This window comes from Triticum dicoccoides, chromosome 7B, assembly GCF_002162155.2.
Source record: "Triticum dicoccoides isolate Atlit2015 ecotype Zavitan chromosome 7B, WEW_v2.0, whole genome shotgun sequence".
Lineage (NCBI taxonomy): Eukaryota > Viridiplantae > Streptophyta > Magnoliopsida > Poales > Poaceae > Triticum > Triticum dicoccoides.
In genome coordinates, this window is record NC_041393.1 from 522,989,473 (window position 1) to 522,999,402 (window position 9,930).

The following is a 9,930-nucleotide window of genomic DNA, read 5'->3' on the forward strand; positions in this document are numbered from 1 at the left end:
CCAAATGTGAACTGTTTGTTTGGTTACACAATTTTCCTCTTTGTTTTTTGGGTTTCAACCGTTTTTGTTTGGGGTTTTAATTTTTTGATTTTCTTCATGGTTTTATTTTTCTGGTTTTTATTGTTTTAAACATATGTCTACTTTTTTTGTACATTTTTATATACATTTGTCCTATGGGGGCTTAGTATGACGACCTCCCGATTGTCTATTACAACAAGTTTTGTTCGGCTCCGATGAGGGAGGGCAATGACGGCGGTGTGCCTTCAGCTTGCTTCAGTACTTGTAGTCGTCGCTAGGTGGTCTACGGATCTGGATGTAATTTTTGTTATTTGTAGTGTTCGTTGTACTATCATGATTGAAGATAAATAGATCAGAAGTTTCTCGCAATTTTATACACACTTACCATTTTTCCAAATATATGGTAATGTTTGTTTCAAATATATGTTTCGATGTCTACATCTGTTTCATATATTTTAAATTTTTTGTACATATGAAACATTTGTATACATGTTTAACTTTTTAAAACATATGTTCTGATGTGTACTGTTTTTAATAGACATTGTACATTTTTTGTATGCGCACGAAAACATTTATACATGTTTAACTTTTTTCTGAACACATGCTTTGATAATTTTTTGAATACCGTTAAACATTTTTTTAAACACACGTCGAGACATTTTTCTAATGAACAAAACAATGTTTTTAAACCACATGGACATTATTTTATATTGTATAAATATATTCTTAATTATGAGGAAAATATTTTTTGAAATGCTTTTTCTAAATGTAACGTACAATTTTTGAATGGTACAACTTTTTAATAACAGAAAAATAATTTTACATTTAATAAATATTTTCTAAAAAATGTTATGTACATTTTTCTGAAACACGTGAACATTTCTAAATGTCATAAACAATTTTTCTGAAAGGTATAAACATTTTAAATACGCTAAGAATTTTTTTAAGTTCATTATCATTTTCCAAATTCAAGATTTTTTTAAGTAAATTAAATTTTGGACTATATGTATTTAAAGTTTTAGAATATATAAACAAAAGTAAGGGACCCCTGACAAAACTAATCAGGAGAGTCGCATCTCTCGTGCCGCCTGCTCCAGGGGCGACCGGGGGAGCTAATCCTAGCCCCTGCCACCGCCGCCTGATAACCCACAAGTATAGGGGATCGCAATAGTTTTCGAGGGTAGAGTAGCCAACCCAAATTTATTGATTTGACACAAGGGGAGCCAGGATATTCACAACTATTAGCAGTTGAGTTGTCAATTCAATCACACCTGAAAGACTTAATATCTGTAGCAAAGTATTTAGTAGCCTCCCAAAGTAGTATGATAGTAACAGGTAAAAGTGGCAATAGTGACAGTAACAGTTTTGTAGTGATTGTAACAGTTGCAGCAACGAAAGTAACTTAGCAAAGATCAATATGCGAAAACCCGTAGGCATTGGATCATCGATGGATAATTGTGTTGGATAATATTCACCATGTAGCAGTCATAACCTAGGGCGACACGGAACTACCTCCAATTCATCAATGTAATGTAGGCATGTATTCCTTATATAGTCATACGTGCTTATGGAAAAGAACTTGCATGTATCTTTTATCCTATCCTCCGATGGCAGCGGGGTCCATAAAGAAACTAAGGGATATTAAGGCCTCCTTTTACTAGAGAACCGGAACAAAGTATTAGCACTTAGTGAATACATGAACTCCTCAAACTACGATAATCACCAGAAAAATCCCAATTATTGTCACCTTGGGGTATGCGGTGTTGGGGAACGTAGCATGCAATTTTAAAAAAATTCCTATGCTCACGCAAGATGTATCTAGGAGATGCATAGCAACAGGGGGAGAGCGTGTGTCTATGTACCCTCGTAGTCCATAAGCGGAAGCGTTTGACAACTCGGTTGATGTAGTTGAACTTCTTCTAGCTCCGACCAATCAAGTACCAAACGTACGGCACCTCCGAGTTCTGCACAGATTCAACTCGATGACGTCCCTCGTCCTCTTGATCCAGCAATGTGTCTAGGAAGTAGTGTTGGGGAACATAGTAACAATTCAAAAAAATTCATATGTGTAACCAAGATCAATCTAGGAGATGCTAGCAATAAGAGAGAGGGAGTGCATCTTCATACCCTTGAAGATCGCTAAGCGGAAGCGTTACAAGAACACGGTTGATGGAGTCGTACTCGCGACGATTCAAATCACGAAAGATCCGATCCAAGCGTTGAATGGACGGCGCCTCCGCGTTCAACACACGTACAGCCCGGGGACGTCTCCTTCTTCTTGATCCAGCAAGGGGAGAGGAGAAGTTGAGGGATAACTCCGGCAGCACGACGATGTCGTGGTGGAGCTCATGGTTCTCTGGCAGAGCTTCGCCAACTCAACGGAGGAGGAAGAGGTGTATGAGGGGGAAGGGCTGTGCCATGGGAAGAGGCGTGGCTTCCATCCTACCCCCCTCTATTTATAGGGTGAAGGGGAGAGGGGGCCGGCCCCCCTAGTTGCATCTAGAGGGGGCGGCGGCCAAAGGGGGGAGGCTTGCCCCCCCCCCCCAAGTTGGTGGGAGGCGCCCCACCCCCTAGGGTTTCCAACCCTAGGCGGCTTGGGCCCTTGGGGGGCGCACCAGCCCACTACGGGGCTAGTTCCCACCCATATTCAGCCCACTTGGTCCCCCAGGGTAGGTGGCCCCACCCAGTGGACCCCCGGACACCTTTTTGTGGTCTAGGTACAATACCGATAACGCCCAAAACCTTTCCGGTGACTGAAACTAGACTTCCCATATATAAATCTTCACCTCCGGACCATTCCGGAACTCCTCGTGACATCCGGGATCTCATCCGGGACTCCGAACAACTTTCGGTAACCTCATACAATTTCCCATTACAACTCTAGCGTCACCGAACCTTAAGTGTGTAGACCCTACAGGTTCGGGAACCATGCAAACATATCCGAGACATCTCTCCGGCCAATTACCAATAGAGGGATCTGGATACCCATATTGGCTCCCACATGTTCCACGATGATCTCATCGGATGAACCACGATGTCGGGGATTCAATCAATCCCGTATACAATTCCCTTTGTCCATCGGTATGTTACTTGCCCGAGATTTGGTCGGCAGTATCCCCGCACCTCGTTCAATCTTGTTACCGACAAGTCTCTTTACTCGTTCCGTAATGCATGATCCCGTGGCTAACTCCTTAGTCACGTTGAGATCATTATGATGATGCATTACCGAGTGGGCCCAGAGATACCTCTCCATCATACGAGTGACAAATCCTAGTCTCGATTCGTGCCAACCCAACAGACACTTTCGGAGATACCTGTAGTGCAGCTTTATGGTCACCCAGTTACATTGTGGCGTTTGATACACCCAAAGCATTCCTACGGTATCCGGGAGTTGCACAATCTCATGGTATAAGGAAAGATACTTGACATTAGAAAAGCTCTAGCAAATGAACTACACGATCTTGTGCTATGCTTAGGATTGGGTCTTGTCCATCACATCATTCTCCTAATGATGTGATCTCGTTATCAATGACATCCAATGTCCATGGTCAGGAAACCATAACCATCTATTGATCAACGAGCTAGTCAACTAGAGGCTTACTAGGGACACGTTGTGGTCTATGTATTCGCACATGTATTACGTGATGCAGAGCATCCCACGTTCATCCCCATGTACACTCCGACTACTCTCCAAGCCCCAAGAGGACATATGATGAGACCTCAAACATACGACATTGGACACAAGGTGAATTCACTCCTCTTCGAACCGTCACTTTCCACATGTGAGACATGGCTACTACCTCATGCATGGACCTTGCCTATACTCAGGTACAACCGAGATGACCATGGAGAATCAAAGGACCAAGGCCAAGCATGGAAGAGGAGAAGGAACAAGAGTCTGCTGCTACAGCAGCCGGACATCCGGCCATGTCCCAGACATCCGGCCCAACGCCGGAAATCAGGCTCCCTCTATCCAGAGAGCACCAGCATCGACCAAGTCAGCCCGGACATCCGGCCCCTCCCGCAAGCCCGGACATCCGGCCACAGCCCGGACATCCGGCGCCCCATCACAAAACGTCCAGAAGCTGGATCTCACCAGCCCGGACATCTGGCCACAACGCCCGGACATCCGGCGTCTCGGGAAAGCCCGGACATCCGGTTCGTCGCTCGGACATCCGACCCCTCCTGCCTGCGTGCAGTGTATCCGGGCCGAAAGCCCTTGTACCCCTTCGCCCCTTAGACTATATATACCCCCTCCCCTCCACCTACGTTTTAGGGTTAGCAAAGGATTAGCTCATTTGAGATAGAGCTTTGCTCATCCATACGGATCTCCTCCTCGTGAGAGACCGCGACCTCTTTGGAGAAGATCCACCATGGATTCAAGACCCCTTTATGGGAAGATCCCTCGTGGATTCAAGACCTCCTCTCGGAGATGAACTACCGCCTCTTGTATCATCCTTTGTTGGATTTGGACTATGTATCTCTTTGTGTTTTTTGATCTAGCACATGTGTGATCATATTTGTGTTGGTTGAGTGTTTCTCTTGTTTTCCCCCGTGATTTCCGTTGTTTCCTTCCGCGCGTTCTTCGTGTTCCTCGTAGGGATCCTTTCCAAACGTGAAAGATCGGCCCCTAGGGTTCCGTCCTACATCATCTTGGTACCAGAGCCAGGTTGATCACGTTTTTGGAGCCCCTACCCTTTGTTTTCTAGCTTGATTTTGTTGATTTCGTCCTAAATCCGAAAATCCCCACCAAAAATAGCCCCAATTTTTTTTGTGATTTGTTAGTTTGGTGATGTTTTGTTAATTTTGATCCATGGATTTGCTTGGTTTCAAGTGGATATAGCATCTCCCCAAGTTTCCCCACCTTCCATCCACAAGATCCATCAAATTTTGCCCCCGAAATCATCAATTTTCGCCCCAAAATCGAGTTCCTCGAGTTCATCCTCGGATTTGGAGCCCGGACATCTGGCCCGACCCCCGGACATCCGGCCATCCCGGAAATCCGGCCATTAGCCTGGACATCCGGCTCATGGAGCGCATTTTCGCGCAAGGTTCTGGACATCAGGTCCCGAACATCCGGCCAAACCCCCGGATGTCCGCCCGCTGTCATTTCAGCTTTTCCCATTTCACCGTTTTGACCATAACTAATTTATCCGGAGTCCAATTTTAACGTTCTAGCTCGTTTTGAAGCTATTGACATCCCCCATCCCACAAAAATACCACCAACATCATTTGACTCCATCAAATTTTGTGAATTTTGGCATCTTTGCCTAGGGCTTCCACCACATCATCCACTACACCACCACCGACTTCCGCAACCCAACCCATTTTGCTTGCCATAGCATTAGTGGTTGTTTGAGTAGTGATTCGAGTCTCCTAAGGTGTTTCGGCTACTTAGGGACGATTGCTTCTTCATCAACCACCACCACCACTTCCGCATTGCCAAGTGCAAACTACCACCGCTTTCCGCTACCACCATTTTGACGTTTGACGTTTGAGATTTTGAGTTCGCTGTTTTTCCGTTTCCTAAGGTGTTTTGGCTACTTAGGGATGAGTCTCCATAATCTTGGTTTCTACATCAAGAACACCGCCACTCATCATCGCCTCGAGGTCGTCATCGACTTTGACCACTTCACCATCATCCGTCCATGGCGTACATACGAGAAACCTTCGACGGTAACCTCCATATCATCTTGGTATCGTGGTATCCCTCCATTGTATATTCCCCTTGCCACTGCATTGTTAACCCCTAGCCCATTTTGTGTTACTTGCCTATCGAGACTAGCCATTTGAGTATTGCCGGCAACGTTACTTGTGCACATTAGTGATCATACTTCCCATAACATACATACCATATCATTGTGGTGCATATATTGCTATCATATCTTGTGTCACAAGTTTGTTCCCGCATATACACAATTGCTATCTTGGTTTGTGCATTGTGCAAAAGTGGCCATACAAAAGAAAGAAAAAGAAATAAAGCTTTTAAGGAAAAAAGAGAGAGCAAAGAAGCTTGTAAGCAAGTGCCATAGCATCATACCACATTGCATATAAGATTTTCATATCCGATCATCTTGAGGGAAACACTGGAACCATACATACATAGCATACTTGGGATAAAATTCCATATATTTTGCATCTTATAGGTTGTGCACAAGTGTTGTATCCGCCAATAGAGCAATCGTGCTAGCATCTCTCTTGAGTTGTGCAACACGAGCGTTTTCCATGGATTCCACATTTTGTGCTCATTCCTTGGTTGCACGACCCCATTTATCTATCCATGTGTGCGTTTCCGTGTGCCATCCATATTGCTATTGGTCTACTTGTTTCGCTTGCAAATTTGTGAATCTCTTTCAACATTATTGACTCTTGCTAACATTTTGCATTAAATTTTTGTGCCACTATCCTCACCGAGCTCCACCATAAGCTTTACTTGTGTAGGTGTGAGAACCGACAAGAATTGGTACCAATTGTGCTATTTCCTTGTTACACATTTGAGTGATCATTGATCCATCTTCAACATTGGTCAAGTTACATTTGGTATAGTTCTTCTCTTTCTCCCACTCATATTTGCTCGAGTCTTGTGATGGATAGGCAAGGCATTTCCTCTCCGGTCTACGACAACAACGACGGCGTGAACAACTACATCTCCAAAGCGTCCATCTTGGATCTACAACAACAAATGCAAGGCGCACAATCACGATTGCGAGAGCGTATCGAGAACATCTCCATCGACATTCGTCACTCCGAATCAAGGAAAAGGGACTACATCGACAAGAAGCTTTCCGCACATAAAGAGGAGCAAGATGCAAGGATGGAGGAGATTAGAGCCTTGATCAAGTCTTCTTCCCCTTCGTCATCCTCAAGGCGGTGACATTCAAGACACAAGTCTTCGGAGCACAGAAACGATGCAAGCGCAATTCGTCCACGTCCACATCTACATGACGACCACCATCACGTTCGTGATCCACATCGTCATGAAGGGCAAGTCACCTCCAAGCATCATGTACACGACAACGATGAACGCCTTCAAGCTCAAGCGCGACAACGACACCATCATCATGAAGATGCTCCACAAGCGCAAACGTTCAAGTCCCAACAAGCACTACTTCACGCCAAGTCCAAGCTTCATGAGCAAAATAGAAGACCGCGAGACGAGCACCACCAAGACGGAGTTACGGCTACACCAACGACTTCGGCATCTTCGTCAAGTGTTCTCAAGGCATCTTCGCCTTTGGACGTACGGCATCTTCGCCTACTTCCCATGAGTACGCCTACAACGACTTCATCAAGTGCAAGGCGACCACCTACAAGCGAGGGTGACACTTCCATCTTCGGAAGCCCCTCAAGGAAGATGGTCGAGCATGGGAAATTCCCTTCGGTCATGGAGACGAGCTATGAGGTGCCACATCATATGGGCCTCCCACACCAAGACGGTGGCAAGACGGTCGAGCAAGGGCCATCCCCTTCGACCACGACGACAAGCGCGAACCTCTTCAACGACATGAAGACGACGCCCATATTGGACTCATACTCCGAGTCAAGCTACGCGACCGCGCATGGAGACATTTGCACCAACATCTCTCCGACACCCACATATGTTGAGATGCCCCAAGTGCCACGTGAGGAGAGCCACTACCACATGAGTGACACGAGTGACTCCACCATACATGACATCGAGAGCATTTCCTATGAGAGGATGAGCGTGACCACCACTAGCCCCACACATGAGAGCATGCCACACATCCTATGTGAGGTTGAGTGCCATTTGAGTGACTCCACCAACCATATGAGTGAGAGCATCCTTGAGGGAGTGAGTGAGCCACAACACTTAGCGAGTGAGGCAGTTGACACGGCATGTGAGGCCACTGTGATTTCTAACGACTCAACCTCTACTCCTAGTGTGTTTTCTTCTTTGGTGCTAGGTCTCCTACATGACGATATGCCTACCCTCGACGAGTCCATCCCTCCAATGGGAAAATCGATGGCCATGGTGGACGATGATGCACCCCCACATGGTTCCATCAAGATGAAGATGACAACGAGTGGATCCTCAAAACCTCACCTACAACAAATGAGCAATGCTCCAAAGGTAACATAGGTGATGGTGCTTCTCTTGTCCCACTAGTGGACTCTTTTGACATCGATTGCTCCCATGATGTTGACACACCTATTGCCATGCTTCATGCTAGTGTGACTTCTTCATGCCTTGACTCACCTATTTATGATGAATATGATGATGAGCATGTTGAGTTGCCTAGTTGTGATGCTAGGATATCATGTGAAAATTATTTTGGTCACATCATGTTTGATAATCCTTTAAACTTGTCATATGCTATGAGTGAGATCTCCCATATTGCATCATTTCAATCTCAACATAGTAACTATGCATGCCCCATTAAAATAAATCCTATTTGCACTTATGGCATAGATGACGAGATGATGGTCATTGGATTTTGTTTTTCATGTGATGATATTGCCATGCTTCCTTTACATGATTTGCGCAATTCATCTACTATGTCATGCCATGATCACACTGTCCCAAATATGCATTGTTTTGGATGTTGTCAATATTCTCCACGTGATGTTGCTACTCATGCTCATGAGGAGACCCCCATAGTTTCCTCATAGATATTAGGAGATCTTGATGCATTTCATACTTTGCATGATTCCCATGATAGTGTACACCATGCATTCCATGAATAACAATGCTCTAGATATTGCTCGTGATGCATTACACAATTTGAGTCTCCATTATGCTACACATAATAACAAACCTCTCATGATGGATGACATGTTTCTATATCGCGCATCTCATTTATTTGAGCATTGGATATTTTGTGCTAACCGACACATGCACGTGCGCATCATGATGGATGATGTGTATATATACCACGCACACACAATTTTCCCTTTGTCTTTGTTTTGTGTAGGTACTCACATATGAAGGAAATATGCCCTAGAGGCAATAATAAAGTTATTATTTATTTCCTCATATCATGATAAATGTTTATTATTCATGCTAGAATTGTATTAACCGGAAACATGATACATGTGTGAATACATAGACAAAACTATAGTCACTAGTATGCCTCTACTTGACTAGCTCATTAATCAAAGATGGTTATGTTTCCTAACCATAGACATGTGTTGTCATTAGATTAGTGGGATCACATCATTAGAAGAATGATGTGATTGACATGACCCATTCTGTTAGCCTAGCACTTGATCGTTTAGTATACTGCTATTGCTTTCTTCATGACTTATACATGTTCCTGTAACTATGAGAATTATGCAACTCCCGTTTACCGGAGGAACACTTTGGGTACTACCAAACACCACAATGTAACTGGGTGATTATAAAGGAGTACTACAGGTGTCTCCGAAGGTACATGTTGAGTTGGCGTATTTCGAGATTAGGTTTTGTCACTCCGATCATCGGAGAGGTATCTCTGGGCCCTCTCGGTAATGCTCATCACTATAAGCCTTGCAAGCAATGTAACCAATGAGTTGGTTACGGGATGATGCATTACGTAACGAGTAAAGAGACTTGCTGGTAACGAGATTGAACTAGGTATTGGATACCGACGATCAAATCTCGGGCAAGTAACATACCGATGACAAAGGGAACAACGTATGTTGTTATGCGGTTTGACCGATAAAGATCTTCGTAGAATATGTAGGAACCAATATGGGCATCCAGGTCCCGCTATTGATTATTGACCGAGAATGGTTCTAGGTCATGTCTACATAGTTCTCGAACCCGTAGGGTCCGCACGCTTAACGTTACGATGACAGTTTTATTATGAGTTTATAAGTTTTGATGTACCGAAGTTTGTTCGGAGTCCCGGATGTGATCACGGACATGACGAGGAGTCTCGAAATGGTCGAGACATAAAGATTGATATATTG